This window comes from Oncorhynchus gorbuscha, linkage group LG16 (assembly GCF_021184085.1).
Source record: "Oncorhynchus gorbuscha isolate QuinsamMale2020 ecotype Even-year linkage group LG16, OgorEven_v1.0, whole genome shotgun sequence".
Taxonomy (NCBI): Eukaryota; Metazoa; Chordata; class Actinopteri; order Salmoniformes; family Salmonidae; genus Oncorhynchus; species Oncorhynchus gorbuscha.
The window spans coordinates 22,478,042-22,501,939 of NC_060188.1; the positions used below are offsets into that span (position 1 = coordinate 22,478,042).

At 45.1% G+C, this 23,898-nt stretch overlaps 1 pseudogene; it reads right to left on the bottom strand.

Moving 5' to 3' along the window:
- Positions 1–226: 226 nt before the first annotated feature.
- LOC123999734 overlaps positions 227–23,898 on the bottom strand; it is a 64,401-nt pseudogene continuing 40,729 nt past the window's right edge.

The following is a 23,898-nucleotide window of genomic DNA, read 5'->3' on the forward strand; positions in this document are numbered from 1 at the left end:
GGTGGAATTGTCTATTGATTGATTGAGTCCTGACACAGTATACGAACACAATCTATTGTAGTGACAAAGGGCAGTAGATTCAAACCTATATGGACACTTTTAGCCATGTGTGCAGCAGGGCTGTGGAACTACCGCTACACCAGCCAGGTGTCACTAAGTGATCTAAAACGCTGCCTTCGGGATCAGTATGGAGAGAAACATTTACAGTAAATCCACAACCGCCACGTTTGTACATAATCATTGTTCTTTATTAAAACAGAAAAGCCTATTGATATAAATTAAATTGGAACACAACAGTTGTTAGAGCCATTTTGTATGCGAAAAGAAAACATTGTTATTTAAGTTATTATTCACAGTATGGAAACTGTTTATATGGAAATATAATGGGTTAAAGCTAAGATGCATCAGTGGAACCCATAGAGGTAGAAAGAGGACTCCAAATGGATAGAACCTGTTTCAGCATGAACATTGCCATTGAGTGCTTTCACCATTTTCAAGTAGTCAACTGTTTGGCACTTCCTATGGGTTAAATTAAGGAAGGATCACATAATTCCATCCAGGTAATCAGGAGGGATCAGCCAATGAATTATACTCCTGAGGAAACATTCCAGAACTGCAGGTGGCAGTAAATCCCCAACCTTGGCTTTATACCTGTTCAGACAACACACTTCAGGTGGCAGTAAATCCCCAACCTTGGCTTTATACCTGTTCAGACAACACACTTCAGGTGGCAGTAAATCCCCAACCTTGGCTTTATACCTGTTCAGACAACACACTTCAGGTGGCAGTATGCACCCTTTTAGTTTGTTTACTGACTCATAGAAGCTGAATAAGAAGAAATGGACTACTTTAAAGTAAATGTCCAATATCAATGTGAGTAGACCGCTGATTGGCCAGCTCATCCTGCTCAGGAGGATGTCATCATCCTCTATGAGGAAATAGCAAGCATTTTTTTGTGGTTGAGATACAAGTTTGAGGTTGGGATTTTAAAGTGTTTTTTCTCCAATTTCTGCTTTGGCCACAAATTAGTATAGGATGAGCCAACACCATTATTTGGGCATGCGTTATCAGAACATGACATTTTAAAAGTATGATTATCACTTGACTTTCAAATTGAGATAGCCCTCAATTGCACTGCCCATCCTGTCTCAGAAGCCATTATAGCACAGATACAATGATGAGCCTTCTTTATGCCTCTATGGTGGAACCAAATTAGAACAGGGGATAGATGCCTGCTAGAAAAATGTCTTCCAAAAACTAGAGTGATTAATACTGTTTCATTTGTGGACTAATACCTTTGGATTTAAACTTTTGATTTCAAGACAATCATCTATTTTACCTTAATCATTTTGTGTATCTTTTTGAGTTAGATCCCAATTAATATTTACAGAAAAACTATGCTTACATGGAAACCATACTTCATTTATTATGTGTGACATACCTGGATTTACCCGGACTGTATGACATACCTAGACATTCTGTGAGTAAAGTAAATGGGATTTTTGTTGCAACCAAGAAATGATCTCATGCCCCTACTTGGAAATGCGTTGGGGCCTTCTCTGTATGGTGTCTAAGGAAGTGGCTTTTTAGAATGTTGGGACATTGAAGACACAACAACAGTGTTTGTTGTTAGTAGCTCATTCTATCAGCGAAGACACACTCTCTATATTAGGTTTAGTAAAGCATGCATACAAAATAGCATTTGATTAAATGCAGAAGACACATTATCGGTTGAATGCATTCAGTTGTGCGACTAACTAGGTACCCCCTTTCCCTTTCCTTTCGCTTTCGGTATTTCAGGGAAAGACAGACAGGTAAGAACAGTACAAGTACAGTACAATTAAAAGGGCTGTGTGGCTACAGTATTTAATGCAAGTGAAGTGTAACCTTGATTGATAAAGTGTAAAAATTTAAATAATGCACGCAACTCTGGAGACAACGCTGATAGGAATACATTGCATAGAGTTTATGAGGGCCTGAGTGTCAAGACTTCTGTCGCCTTATCCCCTGGACGAAGACGGGCATAGTACTCAGCTGCCCCGTAGAGTCACTCCGAAGAGAAAGGCTTCACAATTTTCATTGAGATGTAGTTCTGGAGAAGAAAGAGAAAATATTTAATTAATAAAACACATTTTACTTTTATTTACAGTAAGGTTAAATCCTCTGTTATATTCATATGCAGGATGCATTCGTGGAGTGGAATTATTGCATTAATTTGACCATATTATGTTGCAATTCAGCATATCAAAGGAATGATGCACATTGCCTGTTTACACTATATGAGTGAATCACATACAAACACAACAAATGTATGCACAATGTACTCACTGTAGTTGCTATGGATGAAAGAGTCTTCTATGTGGCATAGACATATTCGTATTGTAGATTACAAGGACATATATCTTACTGGTAGGGAGTACAGCAGGATCCCAAGGAACAAGAGCACAAGCAGGAGGACTATCAAACCAATGAAGATCCATTTGAATCTGCGACATATGATGAACTTCATGGTCTGGTGAACCAGAAGAAGGAAATGTTGGGGCGACTGTATGGAGAGAGAAACAACAAAACCATTTTTTTTTAGGGGGTAGGCCTAGGCAAGCCCAGTTTGAAATGAAGACTCTTATTGGGTGCCATGTTGTTACTGAATGTTATAGCGCTATGTAGTTTGTATGTTAAAACATTCTACTAACAGTGTACAAGCTACAATGTTATTGTCATAGGTGGTTGAAAGGTGACTTGTGGATGTTGTCTTACTTGGGAAAGTCTAGTTTGGGGTTCATGTTGGGTTCGTCCCGGCCCTTCCCAGCAGGCCTCTCTTCTACCTCCCTCTCTTCCACTATTTCCAGGGTCATCTCCACTTTCCCCTATGGGAACACAGAAACAGTCATAAACTCTCCACAGACTTTCTCATCCATCTTCTCTGTGATCTATAAAAACATTTAGCCCTAAAGCTTGTGACTTCAGACATCCATTTCATATCATTATGTTTATCAATACTGTGCAAAGGATCAAAGTGACTAAATACTGTCACCTATGAGCAGGCATTTCTGGCTATAAATTCATCCACAATGACACCTGATCCACTATGTTGAGGAATGTTGAGGAAATCTGAAATCTGAATGTTTATGTTGTGGAAATCTGTATGAACTTATTTTACATTTACATCTTAGTCTCATCCAGAGAGGCTTTCATTCATCTTAAGGTAGCTAGGTATGACAAGCACATACCACAGTTACAGTAAACACAAGGTGCAATTGTTTAATGTGGTAGTGTTCCTCCATTGATTTTGGGGGCACAAAGGTAGTCTAGCGGTTAAGAGATTTGGGCCAGTATCTGAAAGGTCGCTGTTTCAAATACCAGAGCTGACTAGGTGAAAAATCTTACGTGCCCTTGAGCTGAGCTCCTGTAAGTCGCTCTGAATAAAAACGTCTGCTAAATGACCATTTTGTTAGTCGCTCTCATCCAGGTACCATATGAACATGGCATAAGTAATGGAACCATTTGTAACACTGCAGTAAATTAGATTTAAAACAGCAAAATATTCTCTCCGCCCGATGGCAGAATATGTAGAATTGCAATATTTTCTGTATTCATGGAAAAATGGGAAAATTAACTTAGACTTAGCATTTTTTTCTCTCAGTTTCACTACAACAAGACTTACACCCAGAATGTGCTTCCTATCCTGCTCGATCATACAGAGCCACCAGCCCCGCACAGACTTCTGGGAGAACAGAGAGGTTGGGCGGTGGTTGTTTGGAAGGTGTGGAGCCTGTAACCCCTGCTAACATTTTCAGACTGCATTTCTCAGGGGTCTTGGCAGGGGGGGATCAGATGAAGCAGATTCAGCTCAACTGTGCCTGTGTCCCAAATATAACACAAACTGCATTAGCAATCCCTTTATTTCACTGTTTCCTTCCCACATTTCCTATTCACCATTATATGTTATGTACTGCAGACCTGGGTTGAAATAAGATTGGTTTTCAAATGCTGATGGATGTTTCTTGTTATTGTCTTCATGGACAATAAATATAAATGAATTCAAACCAGTCAGTCAGAATTTTGGAGACATCGGGCGATGAGAAAAAGAGAAACACTTTGTATCAGTTAGTTTAGATCAGTGGAAATAAATGTATCTTACCCAGGTAGTCATCCAGTGAGAATTTGTCGTTGTCCCAAATCTGGACGATCAACTTTGGGGGGGGTCCGAAACTCGGTTTGGTCCAGATTCCAAAAATGCTCCTGACAACAAACCAAACAAACACATTTGGATATAAGTCTGGAGCTCAACATCTACCCAACATATCCGTTTCTGAAACTATTATTTACTGTCAAACTTTGACTTCATTTGTCAAAAGGTTTCACTTTAGATAACATAACTGTTTACATAACTGTAAAAGAGAATGTGTTAGCTCAGTTGGTAGGGTATGGCGCTTGCAACACCAGAATAGTGGGTTTGATTCCTGGTACCATACATAAAATGTATGTACAACACACATGACTAAGTCACTTTGGATAAAAGTGTCTGCTAAATAAAGGCAATAAATAATACAATAAATCTCTTCAAACGCACTTTTCTGGAAACGAGGCAAAGTTGCTCTGCGGGCAGGTAGTCGAAGCCAAAGACAAACCGCCAGTTGAAGTCTGTCTTCTGCTTGTCCTCCTCCATACCTGGAATCCACCTGTAAATAAATATACTTTAAAATGACTAAAATCACATTTAAACAGTGTAGTAATGATAATGGACCCACATTCATACAGTTTCTTGACTGTTTCCAGCTCGCTATAATCACCAAAATGAAAGCTAGACAGTCATCGGAAATTCCCAAAACAATGGCTAGAGCACTATTTATTTGCAAGTTTTGACGGCGAGGAATTAAAACAAATATTCAGTGCGTCCCTTCAGACCTCGTTGAGCGCCGAATGCGGCCTCCAAGGCAAAATGAGTTTGACACTTCTGCTCTTGCGCCTATTTACTCGATCAACCATACCTCATTATTTCTCTATCAATTTCCTGTTTACTGTATGCCACCAATCGAGTCGGCAATGGGGCACACTCTCATGCACTCTGCAATGAAAAGATTTCAACATAATTATGAAGTCAAAGTTGGTTGTGTGTATTTTTTTAACATTTGTTTTGGACACCGTTGTTTTCCTGCTAGAACCAGCACCAAGATCAAAAGTATGTGGACAGCTGTGCACATGGTTTTCACTTATTTTTTGCACACTTAAAATGTAGGGTTCACTGCCCTTGCTTGATCAGTAATACAGTATGATCTGTATGAGTAGCCAATCACTCAATACTGTACCATTGAGTAGACAATCATGCTCTGCCGTACCCTTTGACGTAAATGTCACTCATATTCTCTCCGGTGATGCTGGTCTCATCTAGTATGACATCAGTGGTGTTCCAGACGATAGCCCGCATGAAGTACCTGTTGAAAAATATCACACACTTAAAGGCTCAATCTACCATTTCAATAAACAGCCGAACACTGCCACTTTGTTTGGTAAATGTAAAGGTGTGATGTGGGAATGTAACCACCAAGTTCATAAGCAGAACTGATGCAAGAATGCAAGAACTGACAGTCTATGAGATTGACACAATTCACGCACAGTCATCCTGATTCCCATTTAAAATAGCCTTATGGGTCACCAAAATACACATTTGAAGTCGGAAGATTACATACACCTGAGCCAAATACATTTAAACTCAGTTTTTCACAATTCTTGACATTTAATCCTAGTAAAAATTTCCCGTCTTAAGTCAGTAAGGATACCACTTTATTTTAAGAATGTGAAATGTCAGAATAATAGTAGAGAGAATTATTTATTTCAGATTTTATTTCTTTGATCACATTCCCAGTGGGTCAGAAGTTTACATACACTCAATTAGTATTTGGTAGCATTGCCTTTAATTTGTTTAACTTGGGTCAAACGTTTCAGGTAGCCTTCCATAAGCTTACCACAAATAGTCGGGTCAATTTTGGCCCATTCCTCCTGACAGAGCTGGTGTAAATGAGTCAGGTTTGTAGGCCTCCTTGCTCGCACATGCTTTTTCAGTTCTGCCCACAAATTTCCTATGGGATTGAGGTCAAGGCTTTGTGATGGCCACTCCAATACCTTGACTTTGTTGTCCTTGAGCCATTTTGCCACAACTTTGGAAGTATGCTTGGGGTCATTGCCCATTTGGAAGACCCATTTGTGACCATGCTTTAACTTCCTGAATGTTGCCTGGAGATGTTGCTTCAATATATCCACATAATTTCCCAGCCTCATGATGCCATCTATTTTGTGAAGTGCACCAGTCCCTCCTGCAGCAAAGCACCCCCACAACATGCTGTTGCCACCCCTGTGCTTCACGGTTGGGATGGTGTTCTTTGGCTTGCAAGCCTCTCCCTTTTTCCTCCAAACATAACAATGGTCATTATGGCTAAACAGTTCTATTTTTGTTTCATCAGACCAGAGGACATTTCTCCAAAAAGTACAATATTTGTCCCCGTATGCAGTTGCAAACCGTAGTCTGGCTTTTTTATGGCGGTTTTGGAGCAGTGGCTTCTTCCTTGCTGAGCTGCCTTTCAGGTCATGTCGATATAAGACTTGTTTTACTGTGGATATAGATACATTGTACCTGTTTCCTCCAGCATCTTCACAAGGACCTCCAGCATCTTCACAAGGTCCTTTGCTGTTGTTCTGGGATTGGTTTGCACTTTTCGCACCAATGTACGATCATCTCTAGGAGACAAAACGCGTCTCATTCCTGAGCGGTATGACTGCTTCGTGGTCCCATAGTGTTTGTACATGCGTACTATTGTTTGTACAAATGAACATGGTACCTTCAGGCGTTTGGAAATTGCTCCCAAGGATGAACCAGACTTGTGGAGGTCTACAATTTTTTTTCTGAGGTCTTGGCTGATTTATTTGGATTTTCCCATGATGTCAAGAGGCACTGAGTTTGAAGGTAGGCCTTGAAATACATCCACAGGTATACCTCCAATTGACTCAAATTAGGTCAATTAGCTTATCAGAAGCTTCTAAAGCCATTACATTTTCTGGAATTTTCCAAGCTGTTTGATTTAAAGGCACAGTCAATTTAGTGTATGTAAACTTCTGACCCACTGGAATTGTGATACAGTGAATTATAAGTGAAATAATCTGAATGTAAACAATTATTAGAAAACTTACTTGTGTCATGCACAAAGTAGATATCCTAACCGACTTGCCAAAACTATATTTGTTAACAACAAATTTGTGGAGTGGTTGAAAAATTTGTTTTAATGACTTCAACCGAAGTGTATGTAAAATTCTGACTTCAACTGTATATATTTTTTTTAAAGCATTCATGATTTGCATAAATGTAACATACTAACTATTTATCTTGTTAAAAATATGAAATGGTATTACAATTGGTGAAGAGCACATTATGACTTGTTTAGGACTCGAAACTCAAAGTTTAAGACTTGACTTGAGACTTGTCGGTCTTTACTTCGAGACTTGACTCGGAATTGCCTGTCTTGACTTGGGACTTGAGTGCTAAGACTTGAGACTTACTTCTTAACCTCTTATCTCCTATTTGGCACGTCTCTTCTGTTGCAGTTCATAGCAGTACTGACAGATGTGTTGCCATGACAACTGAGTAGAAGTTTTGAATGACCCTTCCCCCTTTTTTCCCCATGCTGGCTGATGACCTAGCTAGCCATTAACTAGCTAACATAAATGAAAGAGGAAACCTATAAGTAACTTTGCTATAGATGGGGAAAACACTAATTCTGCAGTCAAATTTTGTCACCAATTGACTAGCTAGCTAGCTATGTAAACCCCCCCCCCGCGATGATGGTTACAAGGTGGTACTTATTTCAATTAGGTAAGAGAATAAGATGTTACCATTGGTGTATTAAAAGGAGGTGAATAAAAATGTATGTGATGTCATATAAAGCCTCAATTAACCCTACCTCCTGAGTTCAAGTTTTTAACATAGAGGAGGAAGCCAGTAAGTGTATGATCAAACTTCATCAATGTACCACCACCAGTAACTTTCTCATACGTTGGTCATCCTACTTTGATCTGGTTTTAACCAATTATCATCAAATATGATGAAAAATATGATTTTGACTGTGCAGGTTTTTTTAATTTTTTAATTAATGTAATAAAGGCCCTCACTACTTGGCTTGGCGTGGAGTAATGTGGCAGGGAGGTCCCAGTAAACCCAGGCTCTTGGGGAAGATGTCCACCCACATCTGAATCTTTCCCTAACAATGGGGAGAGTGAGAGCCAATACAATTGGTAAGTATTCCCTAGACCAGCCTTTCTCAAATCTCTCCTTGGGGAACCCCCAGAGCTAGCAGAGCTGATTCAACTTGTCAACTCAACATCAACATCAAGCCCTTACTACTTGAATCAGGTGTGCTAGTTCAGAGCTACAACAAAATGGTGAAACATATGGGGGTCCCCGAGGTGAGGTTTGAGAAGCACTGCTCTAGACAATGTCATGTTGTCATGCAACAAACAAACACCTCGTATAGACTTGAACTTCTTTTTTTTCTGTGGCCTGATAATGCAGTACATGTTTGGACGTTTCATGAGGGCAATAAGGAAACACTTTATAATAACTATAATAAATTATAAGCATGCTTATTTTTACATGCTTATAAACTTTATGAAGCACTTATAAACATTTACATTGGCTTACAATGATGGCTATTAGAAAGTATTAGAAAGTGTAAGGTACTAACCTGGGACAGTGTAGGTTGGTAAGTACTGTAGAGAGTCCTGGTTTCCACATGCTCTGGCACCAGACCCTGTTTACTGAGGACATGCAGGGCCATCCTCTCCCTGGCTGGACCCAGGTGCTGGTGGATGACTCTGTTGGCCTCTAGCGACAGGACACACAACTCAGTCAGGAGACAGAAGTTTGGGTTGACGTTCAGATGACTAACACATTCACTATGTTGTGGTTGAAGTAAAATGCCAAATGTATTTTTTTTAAAGTAATATTCTTTCTGCTTTATCTGTGGAACTCCTCTAATAGAACTGAATGTACCTCTTCTTGAAATGGATGGTTTACATGGAGGTCTAAAGTGATTTACACATCCCTCAAGTTATTAACACAACTCTTGCCTTGCTAACAACGTGTGGTTTGCTCCTTAATGGTTTTCTGTACCAAAGTCCAGCAGGCTGTAGTCTTTCCCCCCGAAGGAGAGAGTGCTGCCGTCAGCGGAGGTGCTGGGTGAAGGGATCCCTCTCAGTCTGGCCAGGTTCTCCAGGATCTGGGAGGGCTTCAGCTGATCCCTCCACTGGTTGGTCCCTGAGCTGTTTTGTGACGTTATAGAATTATTATAGCATGCAATACAATAGCATTCTCTAGTGGTGGCTGGATTAGGCCAAAATAAAAGTTGAGCTGAACTGGGCAACTACAGGCAATTAAAAGGCATGAATCATAATTTCAACGGATCAGAGACACAGTGGAAAAGTTGGACTGATAGACCTGTATAACTGAAAGTATTACAGACAGTTGTACAGACAGACAGTTGTACAGACAGACAGTCGTACAGACAGTTGTACAGACAGACAGTCGTACAGACAGTTGTACAGACAGACAGTTGTACAGACAGACAGTCGTACAGACAGACAGACAGTCGTACAGACAGACAGACAGTCGTACAGACAGACAGACAGTCGTACAGACAGACAGACAGACAGTCGTACAGACAGACAGACAGTCGTACAGACAGACAGACAGTCGTACAGACAGACAGACAGACAGACAGTCGTACAGACAGACAGACAGACAGACAGACAGACAGACAGACAGACAGACAGACAGACAGACAGACAGACAGACAGACAGACAGACAGACAGACAGACAGACAGACAGTCGTACAGACAGACAGACAGACAGTCGTACAGACAGACAGACAGACAGATAGTCGTACAGACAGACAGACAGACAGACAGTCGTACAGACAGACAGACAGACAGTCGTACAGACAGACAGACAGACAGTCGTACAGACAGACAGACAGACAGACAGTCGTACAGACAGACAGACAGACAGTCGTACAGACAGACAGACAGACAGTCGTACAGACAGACAGACAGACAGTCGTACAGACAGACAGACAGACAGACAGACAGACAGACAGACAGACAGACAGACAGACAGACAGACAGACAGACAGTCAGACAGACAGACAGACAGACAGACAGACAGACAGACAGACAGACAGACAGACAGACAGACAGACAGACAGACAGACAGACAGACAGACGTACAGACAGACAGACAGACAGTCGTACAGACAGTCGTACAGACAGACAGTCGTACAGACAGACAGACAGACAGACAGACAGACAGACAGACAGACAGACAGACAGACAGACAGACAGACAGACAGACAGACAGACAGAGACAGACAGTGTCACGCCTGCTCCCGCTCCCCCTCCCTGGCGTTCTTGGTGGGCGTCAGGCTACCCGTCATCATACGCAACTGTTACCATCCTTACGCGCAGCTGCGCTCATTGGACTCACCTGGACTCCCTCACTTTGTTGATTTCCCACTGCATATACACAACCTTTCAAAAGTTTGGAGTCACTTAATAATGCCTTTGTTTTTGAAAGAAAAGCACATTTTTTGTCCATTAAAATAACATCAAATGATCAGAAATACAGTGTAGACATTGTTCATGTGGTAAATTACTAGCTGGAAACAGCAGATTTTTTAAATTGAATATCTACATGGGCGTATAGAGGCACATTATCAGCAACCATCACTCATGTGTTCCACTGGCATGTTGTGCTAATCTAAGGTTATCATTTTAAAAGGCTAATTGATCATTAGTGTTATGCGGGTGAATGAGGACCCAAAAGCGACTTGGCGAAAACAGAGTCTTTAATCCAGTAAAGTAAAATACAATCAAAAAACACAACTTCCACTCGTAATGACGAGAACCGACTGGAGACTCGATCTTGAACAGCAGGTTGCCTCGGGAAGGCACTTGAACCTAGCAGACTCAGACACCTGCTCACCACGCAGCATCTGAGGGAAACACGACACGACAGGGCGATACACAAACACAGCACGGTGAACAATAGATAGGATCCGACAGGGCAGGAACGGAAAACAAGGAGAGAAATAGGGACTCTAATCAGGGAAAAGGATCGGGAACAGGTGTGGGAAGACTAAATGATTGATTAGGGGAATAGGAACAGCTGGGAGCAGGAACGGAACGATAGAGAGAAGAGAGAGCGGGAGAGTGAGAGAGGGAGGGGGAGAGAGAGGGATAGAAAGAGGGAAAGAACCTAATAAGACCAGCAGAGGGAAACGAACAGAAGGGAAAGCATAATGACAAGACAATATATGACAAAACATGACAGTACCCCCCCACTCACCGAGCGCCTCCTGGCGCTCTCGAGGAGGAACACTGGCGGCAACGGAGGAAATCATAGATCAAACGGTCCAGCACGTCCCGAGAAAGAACCCAACTCCTCTCCTCAGGACCGTAACGGAAAAACGAAAAAAAAAGGGAAACTAGGGTACTACTCTAAAAAACAATGAGACACGGGTAGAGAACTGTAAGAGTTTGAGCTATCAGGACCAAACAGGCCAGGAGAGTGACGACTTGGGACAGACTGAGACACCGCAAGGCTAAGACCAGGACCAGGAGAGAGGCGGTGGCTGAGGACAGACTGTGACACAGCAAGGCCAGGAGTAGGGGCAGGAGAGAGGCGGTGGCTGGGGACAGACTGTGACACAGCAAGGCCAGGAGTAGGGGCAGGAGAGAGGCGCTGGCTGAGGACAGACAGACACAGCAAGGCCAGGAGTAGGGGCAGGAGAGATGCGGTGGCTGGGGACAGACTGTGACACAGCAAGGCCAGGAGTAGGGGCAGGAGAGAGGCGCTGGCTGGGGACAGACTGTGACACAGCAAGGCCAGGAGTAGAGGCAGGAGAGAGGCGGTGGCTGGGGACAGACTGTGACCCAGCAAGACCAGGAGCAGAAGCAGAAAAATACGCACAAGGGTGGACCCCATCGTCAGTATCGGAGCGCTGGGACAGAATGGCTCCCACGCCCACCCCCGACGCGTCAACCTCAACAAAAAACTGTTTAGTGACGTCAGGTGCAACAAGGATAGGAGCGGATGCAAAACGCTTCTTAAAGAGATCAGAACAACAATCATACGACCGGTGAGGAGGAAGGGAGTTGGTTCTGGACCGACTGAAGACCGTGCGCAGACCATGATATTCCTCCGGCACTCCTGTCAAATCACCAGGTTCCTCCTGAGAAGAGGGGACAGAACAAACAGGAGAAATAGCAGACATTAAACACTTCACATGACAAGAAACGCTCCAGGAAAGGACAGAACCACTAGACCAATCAAAAGAAGGATTATGACACACTAGCCAGGGATGACCCAAAACAACAGGTGTAAAAGGTGAACAAAAAATCAAAAAAGAAATGGTCTCACTATGGTTACCAGATACAGTGAGGGTTAAAGGTAGTGTTTCACATAATATACTGGGGAGAGGACTACCATCCAAGGCAAACATGACCGTGGGCTCCCTAACTGTCTGAGAGGAATGTCATGTTCCCGCGCCCAGGCTTCGTCCATAAAACAGCCCTCTGCCCCAGAGTCTATTAATGCACTGCAGGAAGCTGCCGATCCGGTCCAGCGTAGATGGACCGGTAAGGTAGTACATGTACTTGACGGAGAGGACCGTCTAGTAGCGCTTATCAGTCGCCCTCCGCTTACTGATGAGCTCTGGCCTTTAACTGGACATGACATGACAAAATGACCAGCGGAACCGCAATAGAGACAGAGGCGGTTGGTGATTCTCCGTTCCCTCTCCTTAGTCGAGATGCGAATACCCCCAGCTGCATGGGCTCAACACCTGAGTCAGTGGGGAAAGACGGTAGTGTCGGAGAGAGGGGAGACACAGTTAACGCGAGCTCTCTTCTATGAGCTCGGTGACGAAGATCTACCCGTCGTTCAATGCGAATAGCGAGTTCAATCAAAGAATCCACGCTGGATGGAACCTCCCGAGAGAGAATCTCATCCTTAACCTTAGCGTGGAGTCCCTCCAGAAAACGAGCGAGCAACGCCTGCTCGTTCCAGTTACTGGAGGCAGCAAGAGTGCGAAACTCTATTGAGTAATCCGTTATGGATCGATTACCTTGACATAGGGAAGACAGGGACCAGGAAGCTTCTTTCCCAAAAACTGAGCGATCAAAAACCCTTATCATCTCCTCTTTAAAGTTCAGATAATTGTTAGTACACTCAGCGCTTGCCTCCCAGATAGCTGTGCCCCACTGCCGAGCCCGACCAGTAAGGAGTGATATGACGTAGGCAATCCGAGCTCTCTCTCTTGAGTATGTGTTGGGTTGGAGAGAGAACACGATATCACACTGGGTGAGAAAGGAGCGGCACTCAGTGGGCTGCCCAGAATAACAAGGTGGGTTATTAACCCTAGGTTCCGGAGGCTCGGAAGAACCGGAAGTAGCTGGTGACACGAGACGAAGACTCTGATACTGTCTTGAGAGGTCGGAGACCTGAGCGGCCAGGGTCTCAACGGCATGCCGAGCAGCAGACAATTCCTGCTCGTGTCTGCCGAGCATCGCTCCCTGGAACTCGAGAGTAGAGTAGAGAGAATCCATAGTCGCTGGGTCCATTCTTGGTCGGATCCTTCTGTTATGCGGGTGAATGAGGACCCAAAAGCGACTTGGCGAAAACAGAGTCTTTAATCCAGTAAAGTAAAATACAATCAAAAAACACAACTTCCACTCGTAATGACGAGAACCGACTGGAGACTCGATCTTGAACAGCAGGTTGCCTCGGGAAGGCACTTGAACCTAGCAGACTCAGACACCTGCTCACCACGCAGCATCTGAGGAAAACACGACACGACAGGGCGATACACAAACACAGCACGGTGAATTCTAGACAAGGAACCGACAGGACAGGAACGGAACACAAAGGAAGAAATAGGGACTCTAATCAGGGAAAAGGATCGGGAACAGGTGTGGGAAGACTAAATGATTGATTAGGGGAATAGGAACAGCTGGGAGCAGGAACGGAACGATAGAGAGAAGAGAGAGCGAGAGAGTGAGAGAGGGAGGGGGAGAGAGAGGGATAGAAAAAGGGAAAGAACCTAATAAGACCAGCAGAGGGAAACGAACAGAAGGGAAAGCACAGGGACAAGACAAGATAATAAATGACAAAACATGACAGTACCCCCCCACTCACCGAGCGCCTCCTGGCGCACTCGAGGAGGAATCCTGGCGGCAACGGAGGAAATCATCAATGAGTGAACGGTCCAGCACGTCCCGAGACGGAACCCAACTCCTCTCCTCAGGACCGTAACCCTCCCAATCCACTAAGTATTGGTGACCCCGTCCCCGAGAACGCATGTCCATGATCTTATGTACCTTGTAAATAGGTGCGCTCGACAAGGACGGGAGGGGGGAGGGAAGACGAACGGGGGTGCGAAGAAAGGGCTTAACACAGGAGACATGGAAGACAGGATGGACGCGACGAAGATGTCGCGGAAGAAGCAGTCGCACAGCGACAGGATTGACGACCTGGGAGACACGGAACGGACCAATGAACCGCGGAGTCAACTTACGAGAAGCTGTCGTAAGAGGAAGGTTGCGAGTGGAAAGCCACACTCTCTGGCCGCAACAATACCTTGGACTCTTAATCCTGCGTTTATTGGCGGCTCTCACAGTCTGTGCCCTGTAACGGCAAAGTGCAGACCTCACCCTCCTCCAGGTGCGCTCACAACGTTGGACAAACGCTTGAGCGGAGGGAACGCTGGACTCGGCAAGCTGGGATGAGAACAGAGGAGGCTGGTAACCCAGACTACTCTGAAACGGAGATAACCCGGTAGCAGACGAAGGAAGCGAATTGTGAGCGTATTCTGCCCAGGGGAGCTGTTCTGCCCAAGACGCAGGGTTTCTGAAAGAAAGGCTGCGTAGTATGCGACCAATCGTCTGATTGGCCCTCTCTGCTTGACCGTTAGACTGGGGATGAAACCCGGAAGAGAGACTGACGGACGCACCAATCAAACGACAGAACTCCCTCCAAAACTGTGACGTGAATTGCGGGCCTCTGTCTGAAACGGCGTCTAACGGGAGGCCATGAATTCTGAATACATTCTCGATAATGATTTGTGCCGTCTCCTTAGCGGAAGGAAGTTTAGCGAGGGGAATGAAATGTGCCGCCTTAGAGAACCTATCGACAACCGTAAGAATCACAGTCTTCCCCGCAGACAAAGGCAGACCGGTAATGAAGTCTAGGGCGATGTGAGACCATGGTCGAGAAGGAATGGAGAGCGGTCTGAGACGACCGGCAGGAGGAGAGTTACCCGACTTAGTCTGCGCGCAGTCCGAACAAGCAGCCACGAAACGGCGCGTGTCACGCTCCTGAGTCGGCCACCAAAAGCGCTGGCGAATAGACGCAAGAGTGCCTCGAACACCGGGATGACCAGCTAACTTGGCAGAGTGAGCCCACTGAAGAACAGCCAGACGAGTGGAAACAGGAACGAAAAGGAGGTTACTAGGACAAGCGCGCGGCGACGCAGTGTGCGTGAGTGCTTGCTTAACCTGTCTTTCAATTCCCCAGACTGTTAACCCGACAACACGCCCATAAGGAAGAATCCCCTCGGGATCAGTAGAAGCCACAGAAGAACTAAACAGACGGGATAAGGCATCAGGCTTGGTGTTCTTGCTACCCGGACGGTAAGAAATCACAAACTCGAAACGAGCGAAAAACAACGCCCAACGAGCTTGACGGGCATTAAGTCGTTTGGCAGAACGGATGTACTCAAGGTTCTTATGGTCTGTCCAAACGACAAAAGGAACGGTCGCCCTCCAACCACTGTCGCCATTCGCCTAGGGCTAAGCGGATGGCGAGCAGTTCACGGTTACCCACATCATAGTTGCGCTCAGATGGCGACAGGCGATGAGAAAATAAGCGCAAGGATGAACCTTATCGTCAGACTGGAAGCGCTGGGATAGAATGGCTCCCACGCCTACCTCTGAAGCGTCAACCTCGACAATGAATTGTCTAGTGACGTCAGGAGTAACGAGGATAGGAGCGGACGTAAAACGTTCTTTTAGAAGATCAAAAGCTCCCTGGGCGGAACCGGACCACTTAAAACACGTCTTGACAGAAGTAAGAGCTGTGAGAGGGGCAGCAACTTGACCGAAATTACGAATGAAACGCCGATAGAAATTAGCGAAACCTAAAAAGCGCTGCAACTCGACACGTGACCTTGAACGGGCCAATCACTGACAGCTTGGACCTTAGCGGAATCCATCTGAATGCCTTCAGCGGAAATAACGGAACCGAGAAAAGTAACGGAGGAGACATGAAAAGAGCACTTCTCAGACTTTACGTAGAGACAATTCTCTAAAAGGCGCTGTAGAACACGTCGAACGTGCTGAACATGAATCTCGAGTGACGGAGAAAAAATCAGGATATCGTCAAGATAGACAAAAACAAAGATGTTCAGCATGTCTCTCAGAACATCATTAACTAATGCCTGAAAAACAGCTGGCGCATTGGCGAGACCAAACGGCAGAACCCGGTACTCAAAATGCCCTAACGGAGTGTTAAACGCCGTTTTCCACTCGTCCCCCTCTCTGATGCGCACGAGATGGTAAGCGTTACGAAGGTCCAACTTAGTAAAGCACCTGGCTCCCTGCAGAATCTCGAAGGCTGATGACATAAGGGAAGCGGATAACGATTCTTAACCGTTATGTCATTCAGCCCTCGATAATCCACGCAGGGGCGCAGAGTACCGTCCTTCTTCTTAACAAAAAGAACCCCGCCCCGGCCGGAGAGGAAGAAGGCACTATGGTACCGGCGTCAAGAGACACAGACAAATAATCCTCGAGAGCCTTACGTTCGGGAGCCGACAGAGAGTATAGTCTACCCCGAGGAGGAGTGGTCCCCGGAAGGAGATCAATACTACAATCATACGACCGGTGAGGAGGAAGGGAGTTGGCTCGGGACCGACTGAAGACCGTGCGCAGATCATGATATTCCTCCGGCACTCCTGTCAAATCGCCAGGTTCCTCCTGAGAAGTAGGGACAGAAGAAACGGGAGGGATGGCAGACATTAAACACTTCACATGACAAGAAACGTTCCAGGATAGGATAGAATTACTAGACCAATTAATAGAAGGATTATGACATACTAGCCAGGGATGACCCAAAACAACAGGTGTAAACGGTGAACGAAAAATCAAAAAAGAAATAGTCTCACTGTGGTTACCAGATACTGTGAGGGTTAAAGGTAGTGTCTCAAATCTGATACTGGGAAGATGACTACCATCTAAGGCGAACATGGGCGTAGGCTTCTCTAACTCTCTGAAAGGAATGTCATGTTTCCGAACCCATGCTTCGTCCATGAAACAACCCTCAGCCCCAGAGTCTATCAAGGCACTACATGTAGCACCCGAACCGGTCCAGCGTAGATGGACCGACAAAGTAGTACAGGATCTTGATGGAGAGACTTGAGTAGTTGCGCTCACCTGTAGCCCTCCGCTTACAGATGAGCTCTGGCTTTTACTGGACATGAATTAACAAAATGTCCAGCAACTCCGCAATAGAGGCACAGGCGGTTGGTGATCCTCCGTTCCCTCTCCTTAGTCGAGATGCGAATCCCTCCCAGCTGCATGGGCTCAGACTCTGAGCCAGAGGAGGGAGATGGTTGCGATGCGGAGCAGGGAAACACCGTTGATGCGAGCTCTCTTCCACGAGCCCGGTGACGAAGATCTACCCGTCGTTCTATGCGGATGGCGAGAGCAATCAAAGAGTCCACATCTGAAGGAACCTCCCGGGAGAGAATCTCATCCTTAACCACTGCGTGGAGTCCCTCCAGAAAACGAGCGAGCAGCGCCGGCTCGTTCCACTCACTAGAGGCAGCAAGAGTGCGAAACTCAATAGAATAATCCGTTATGGACCGTTCACCTTGGCATAAGGAAGCCAGGGCCCTAGAAGCCTCCCTACCAAAAACTGAACGGTCAAAAACCCGAATCATCTCCTCTTTAAAGTTCTGGAACTTGTTAGAGCAATCAGCCCTTGCCTCCCAGATAGCTGTGCCCCATTCTCGAGCCCGGCCAGTAAGGAGTGAAATGACGTAAGCAACCCGAGCTCTCTCTCTAGAGTATGTGTTGGGTTGGAGAGAGAACACAATCTCACACTGCGTGAGAAAGGAGCGGCACTCAGTGGGCTGCCCGGAGTAGCAAGGTGGGTTATTAACCCTAGGTTCTGGAGGCTCGGCAGGCCAGGAAGTAACAGGTGGCACGAGACGTAGACTCTGGAACTGTCCAGAGAGGTCGGAAACCTGAGCGGCCAGGTTCTCCACGGCATGGCGAGCAGCAGACAATTCCTGCTCGTGTCTGCCGAGCATGGCTCCTTGGATCTCGACGGCAGTGTAACGAGCGTCTGAAGTCGCTGGGTCCATTCCTTGGTCGGTTCCTTCTGTCATGCAGGTGAAAGAGGACCCAAAAGCGACTTGGCGAAAACAGAGTCTTTAATCCAGTAAAGTAAATACAAACAAAAAACACAACTTTCACTCGAAATGACGAGGACAAACTGGAGACTCGATCTTGAACAGCAGGTGAACAGCAGGTTGCCTCGGGAAGGCACTTGAACCAGACAGACTCAGACACCTGCTCACCACGCAGCATCTGAGGAAAACACGACACGACAGGGCGATACACAAACACAGCACGGTGAATTCTAGACAAGGAACCGACAGGACAGGAACGGAACACAAAGGAAGAAATAGGGACTCTAATCAGGGGAAAGGATCGGGAACAGGTGTGGGAAGACTAAATGATTGATTAGGGGAATAGGAACAGCTGGGAGCAGGAACGGAACGATAGAGAGAAGAGAGAGCGAGAGAGTGAGAGAGGGAGGGGGAGAGAGAGGGATAGAAAAAGGGAAAGAACCTAATAAGACCAGCAGAGGGAAACGAATAGAATGGGAAGCACAGGGACAAGACAAGATAATAAATGACAAAACATGACAGTGCTAGCTGGGAAGTACTTTACCTTGTCTTTCAGCAATAGCTCAGCAGCCACCAGCATATCTCCTGCGTTGCGGCCTTTCTTGGTGACGGGGAACCACAGCAGTTTGGGGGAGACCACCGTGCCGAGGTTCAGCTTCACCACAGGGGGGCACGTACAGCGACCCATGGCCTCGTCTTTACCCTGAGAGTCGGACATAGCACAGGGATATGTAGCATCTACATTTACATTTTAGTACATTTAGCAGACACTCTCTTTCAGAGCAACTTGCAATCAGTGCATTCAACTAAAGTAGGCAAAACAACCACATATCCAGATCATTTCAAGTAAAACCTTAAAAAAGAACTAGCTTATAGTACAAGAGTAACAGTAAAGAAAAACAGAAACACAACAGTTATTTTGCTATTTTTTGTCTCAAGGACAGTACACTCATCCAAGATGCTTCCAACATACACACTTAAAAAAAGAAGAATAACAGATAGCTAGACAAGTATCAACTGCTTGCACTAGTCAAAAACAATGGAACCGAAATATTCTTGAACTTACAATATGACACTGCTGAAATAGACAGGGCTGGATGTGACTTAACAGGGCACAGGTGAATAAGTCCAGGTGAACAGGCAGTGGATGGAAATTGACGGATGTAATGTATTGACTTGGACTCACAGGATTCATTGAAATGTACTTAGTGGTGGTCACACACATTGACCACATACATGTACATAAGTGTATCACATGTATGTACAGTGCTCGGCTGGTATTGCACCACTAAGTGTCGCTAATACACTACAACTGGTAGGGTAAGTGAGGGTAGGATAGGGTACATACCACCTGGTCACTGTCGTAGAGCTCCAGCACCACGTTGGGGAGGTTGTGTGCAATGGTCTGGGGGTCTCCATAGATCTCGATGTCATTAAAGATGAGGGCCTGGTCCCAGGTGGGGTTCAGAGTGGCCCTGATGACCTCCGTGGTCTTACTCACATGGAGGAAGGACACATGGGCGTAGGGATCTGAAGCAGGAGACCAGAGCACAGTCATTGTATTGATCAAACGAAGTGGTTCAATTACAACTGCTGTGAGGATCAGGTTTACGCTTCCACCTCTCTCTTTCCCCATGCAAGGCTAGTGGAAACAACCCAGTCTGTTCCCACTAGCATTGCTTAGATGTTTCAAAAGTGCTAGCCAGGAGATTGTGGACGGTGCTCAATAACTAGCTAACAAACAAATGGTTTGGATGTAACATCCCGCTTGGTAAGTGGAAAAAAAGTGAGCTATCCATTTATCTACATTTTCTGATGTTCCTCACCTGAGAAGCTGTCCCTGTCCATGGCGATGAGACTCCTGGCCTGATAGACATACACCCTCAGATGGTACATATACGACCCTGAAGAGAGAGTGATTGTGATTTAATGTCATCTGAAAAGTGTGGGCCCAGACTTCCTGAGAGGAAGAGCAGTGGAGTGGAGGAATCTGAGGAGAAATCAACATTTAGGCTGCGGCCAGAGAAAGATTCTCCGTAAAAAACAACAACATTTGGCCCAGTGTTTTTTCAAGTGGAGTCATACCTTCACGAACTAAGGAGATTATGAATGTCTATCTGTCAACAAATAAATGCTGATGTTGTCCATCTTGTTAAGTATGTAAAAGTACGCAACTCGTATGCAAAATGTGGAAATTATTTGACTTTTTTTGATGGAAAAACCGGGACCAATGCTTTTGTGTTTTTTATACTCTTTCATCTATCTCTGTGTGGCCACAGCCTTAATCACTTAATCAGTGTCTGCAATCAGCTGGCATAGGTCAATGTTACTCACGGTCAAAGTTACAGGAAACTGTGGGTGTGTTGGCACCAAACAGTCTGGCAGCGTCCTTCTTACTGGCCTTCTCATCAACATCTACCCCCTGTAGACAAAACACAGAGGCTGAGTTTACAAAGACACCCCAAGTCTGATCTCTTCCCACTACTTGGTCTTTGGACCAATCAGATCAGCTCTTTTGCCAATAAGTGGGAAAAAGATCAGAATTGGGCTGCCTGTGTAAATACAGCCAGAGAGACAGAGACCAGTTCAGAACAGGACTAGCAATGCCTTCATTAGAGAGATGGGTAATTCTAGAGTGGTGAAAGTTGAATACATTTGTCTTTATTTTATAGTTATTACATTATCATGATCATCCATTAGGAAAATATGTGCATTGAGCTCAAGCTCATCATGACATGACATCAAGACATAATAACACAACCATGGCCCAGTCCAAAAAAATGAACCCTAGACACATAGAAGATTTTAAATGATTGGACCCTGCTGGAGCTATAACGATATTGCTTAAATCTATCCAATCCTCTTGAATCTCCATACGTGTCCAGGGACTAGGGGTTTGGGTTTGTTTCGGGATAGGGCCCATGATGGTACAGCAGCACAAATAGCACACCATCGTGAATAAATAAATAGGGCATGAGTCAACTCTTGGTCTAATCTCGGCCTTTTGAGTGCGTTGCCAACCAGGATCACTGGGCAGGAAGGAGCAGATGGAGGAGAATAATGAGAGGATATTATAATCAAGATCACACACTAAAAGGCACTTGGCCAAATTCCATTTTATTATCATGGACTGGGTTTCCCAAAGCCTTTTGATGGGTTCTGACTTTTAGATATGAAATACATGTATTCATGTCACTGAGGGAGAGAGGGGAATGTATAATGTTTACATTTTGTCAGGATATGTTGTTGTTAGCCATCAGGGATCCTATGGGAGGAGAAGAGACACAGGCTGGTACAAGTCATCATGACAGCCGTGAGTTGGGGAGGTGTGAGCAATTTGGGCAGAGGTCAGGTTAGATGAAGTGAGGAAGAACATAAATGACTCATCTTCTAGAAAGCAACAGAGGTGGATTGGCTGTTCCGATGTGTAATGAGGGGCTCAGCACAGTAGAAATGGTTAAATACCAGTGCTTGTGTGAATATGTTCCCTGTCTTACGCAGCTGTATCACCCAGTGGGTGAATAAATGAGCTTTAATAAGCGTCTGAGTTTTTTACTCTAGAATCTAACACTTTGTAGCTAAAGTAGTACTTTATTTGTCTCCACAACCCAGTCACACAGCTGAGAGAGCAACAATTATAAAATTGATGATTGATAGTCAATCTTCTGCCCGTGAAAAAACAACATTTGTAAAATGAAGCACTTTGATGTGTGTGGCTTGAGAGTCTACTTTAAGTCTAGCCTTCCTGTGTAGTCAATTGTTTTTGAACTCAGAAGAAGTTACTAACCAGCGCCCCCTCCAGTCTGAAGATGGCTGATGCTCCTATCCCGTCTGACGGAGCCATCTTGCGTCTCCATCGGTGACGGCGGAATGTGTCAGACGAACGCTCCTTCCTGTGGAACTTCCAGCCAATCAAGGACAGGTATTCCCAGCCTTCGCCGGGATCCCGCCTCTGTAGAGTCAACAGAGAGGCAGTGGCCAGTGTGTAAGAACTAGAACTTTAGCACTTGAAATTGACATACAGACACACACATGCTTCCACTCTACCCTGGACACTAAACATTGTCCTCCTCTCTTTTTCCATAACCTCTTCCTTTTCCTCCATCCTCCTTTCCCTTCTCCTCCTCCTCCCCCTTCCCCTTCTCCTTACTCTTCCTCCTTTTCCTCTTCCTTCTCTTCCTCCTTCCCCTCCTCTTCCCCTTCTATAACCTCTTCCATCTCCTCCATCCTCCTTCCCCTTCTTCTCCTCCTTCTTCCCCTTCTCCCTCCTTCTTCCCCTTCCTCTTCCTTCTCCTCTTCCTCCTTTTCCTGCTCTTCCTCCCTTACCTCCTCATCTTCCTTCTCCTCCTTCCCCTCCTCCTCATCTTCCTTCAACTCCTCCTCTTCCTTCTCCCTCCCCTTCCTCCTTCTCCTCCTCCCTCAGCTTCTCTTCTTCCTCCTCCGCTCACCTCAGGTGCTGCTTTAGTGTCTGCTATTTTCCTGCGTGGTCGTAAGAGTCTCTTCCTGCGGTGTATGTGGTACATCTTCTCTGCTGCTCCCCAGGACTTGGGCTTGTCATCAGGGGGAATGGTGACGCCATACCCCCAACCTGGTATACAACACACACAGTGACAAACGATATATAGAGTCAGAGGATATTCAGCTTTATACTGTAGTATCATATTGGTTATAATAGGTCATGTCAAAATACAGTACAGAAGAGGTGTATCAATTAAATTGTATACAATACAGTGTATATATATATATATAGTTCTACATATGATAATGCAATCCTTAAACAATATTGATTGTTTGATTGAAACAAGTATACACCAGTACATTATAATATCAATTCCAGTGTTATCATCTGGGTTATGAAGGAGGATAATTCCACTGCTTCTTTACCTTTCTCATCCACAGCCCTGTTGCTGTCGAAGCTCCAGTCATCCTCCCACTTCCAGCCAGCAGGACACTCTATCTCCCCTGGACTCTGGCTCTTCTGCCCATTCTACACAGAACAGTCACAGTCAGTCACTTCCAACATTACACAGTGGCTGTATATCAACATGTGACAATGACACCACATTACAACATCAAAACAATACAGAGACACACTGTTTATAAAAGTAGGGAAGTAGCACTCTATTTTCCCCTCTGGGTATTCTGTGTGGGAGGGATTGATTCACATTGGTTTCTAGTCTCCTATCAAGTATTTAACTAAGCCTCTCTATATATGGGATTCATTGAAACAAGCACGATTGTGGTAAAAGGTAGCTGTGTAAACTCCCCGACATCAAAACAATAGGCATCACAGTTTGAAAACATCAAGGCTACGCAGCTTAGCCTAAAATCCAGACATGTTTTCATTCCTAGTACTCTGTGTCATATGCCAAACAGTCTGGA